Here is a 2442-nt window from a genome sequence, read left to right as displayed (position 1 = left end):
CCGTAACTGACAAAACGTAAATCTTCATTTCTCGCTGCTGTTTTCTGCTTTCAGGTGAGTTTAGTCACTAAAATCACACAAATATCACATACATCTGTTCCAGACACTTTCTTACATGTAACTGACATGTTTCTGTTGAATATTTACTTCACATAAATGTTTTACAGTCGTTGAAAAAGTCCGCTAGCATCTCAACTGTTTTCAGACGAGGTATGGCTAACTTTGAAGCTTGAGCTCTTGTTTATGAAAGTTTGGGCTTTTAATCACATCTTTATGTGTAGATGAGAGGTTTTGAGAGTTTTGTAAAGGTTTTGTTGTCAATGGTTTATTGGAAGTTGTCAAACTTATTTAGCCTAAAATATGTGCTGCATACTGTTAATCGGTGACGTCACTTTCACAGAGCACGAATTAAATAAAGCTAACGTTAGTTCAAGCGTGTTTTGATCTTTCATGGTAAACAAATATTGATAAAAAATGTTCTGTGATTTCAGGAGGACAGAAAGAAACTTTACAACATATTTTCTTATATCACCATTCCTCTGTTATATTACAGTTCATTATAGGAAGGTTTGGACATCCAAACCTGAGTGACACAAACCTAAATACATGAACGTTAATTCTTTTATTTTAAGAAATTGTTTTTGTGTGTGTGTGTGTGTGTGTGTATGTGTCTATGCTGATGGCCGTGCAGCAGCAGCTGTAAGGCGCTATGAACCATATGAGTAGAAAGTAAAAGCTCAAGCATACACTACTGTTCAAAAGTTAGAGGTTAATATGATTTATTTTATGTTTTTTGAACGTGTTTTTTTATGTAAGTTTTCTGCTCACCACTACTGCATTTATTTGATTAAAAATACAGTAAAAACAGAAATATTGTAAAATATTATTATAATTTGAAATACCTCTTTTCTATGTGAATATATTTTAAAATGTAATTTATTCCTGTGATCAAAGCTGAATTTTCAGCATCATTACTCCAGTCTTCAGTGTCACATGATCCTTCTGAAATCATTCCAATATGCTGATTTGCTGCTCAAGAAACATTTCTGATTACTACCTTTGTTGAAAACAGTTTTTGCTGCTTAACATTTTTATCGAAACAATACCATTCAAACATTTGTGGTAAGAAAAGAAAGAATACATCTGTGGTAAAAAAAGAGAGAAATTAATACTTTTATTAATCAAGGGTGCATTAAATTTACCAGAAGTAACAGTGAAGACATTTATATTGTTGGAAAAAAAATTATATTTACTAAATTGTTTAATAAATGTAATAAATGTTGTTAATTGTACTTTCTATTCATCAAAGTATCCTGACAATTTTTTTATCTGTTTTAATAATAAGAAATGTTCTTGAGCAGCAAATGAGCATATTAAAATTATTTCTGAAGGATCATGTGACACTGAAGACTGGAGTAATGATGCTGAAAATTCAGCTTTGATCACAGGAATAAATTACAATTTACAATATATAAAAATAGACAACAGTTCTTTTAATGTGTAATTATGTTTTTCAATATTACTATTTTCTCTGTATTCTTGATAAAAATAAATGCAGACTTACACCGTTTCTACACCGAATGCGACAGTTGTCGTGCCGTGCCGCAACAGCTAATGTCTGTCTACACTGGACACGACAAAGCGACCGTTGAAATTTGTGTCAATACTTCATAAATAAAACGCAGCAGCAGTTTTCTGTCGGGGATTTGTCGTGTCATGCGCCACGCCGCATCCAGTATAGACAGCATCACTGATTATAATGAGTTCTATAGTATTTTGCCGCGCCGCTTGCGTCCGGTGTAGACACGGTGTTAGTGAGCAGAAGAGATGTTTTTCCCAAAAACACTAATGTTTCCAAAATTTTGACAGGTACCGTATAACATTGTTACTATATTGCTTAAATACCATTAAATGGATGGATTTGTGGCCCAAGATCCTGGGATAGGCTTCAGCCCCCGCAACCCTAGAGAGGATAAGTGGTTTGGAGAGTGAATAGATGGATGGATGAACTTCCAAAATACTTTGACTTGCTTTGATTTTGTTTCTATTCTGACTGCTGTTCAGCTTAAAAATACCTTTCCATTATCGTTGTTTGTCATTTTGCCTCATTATACCCGTGCTAAACCTATTAAAATTAACTAATGAAAGTGTTTTTTTTTTTTTTAACAGGATCCTATGTACCCAGCCTCAACCATTCATCAGAAGGACTGTGAAAGCGGGAACTCTTTGAACCACCAGTGGCAGTTTCCATGGGATGAAAAAGGGCATAGTAGTGGATGATGGGGGTATTGACATTAACCTGCCAAAAAAGGTTCCTCTATGGCATCGCCGCGAAACCCCCTTTTTGGTTCTTCCTAGCACCTTTTTTTTAAAGGGGTCATATGACGTTGCTAAAAATAACATTATATTTTGTGTATTTGGTGTAATGAAATGTGTTTATGC

The sequence above is a fragment of the Sinocyclocheilus anshuiensis genome, unplaced genomic scaffold (assembly GCF_001515605.1).
Source record: "Sinocyclocheilus anshuiensis isolate Anshui unplaced genomic scaffold, SAMN03320099.WGS_v1.1 scaffold10, whole genome shotgun sequence".
NCBI lineage: Eukaryota > Metazoa > Chordata > Actinopteri > Cypriniformes > Cyprinidae > Sinocyclocheilus > Sinocyclocheilus anshuiensis.
The sequence above is the reverse complement of the archived record's forward strand: the minus strand, read 5'-3'. Positions refer to the sequence as shown.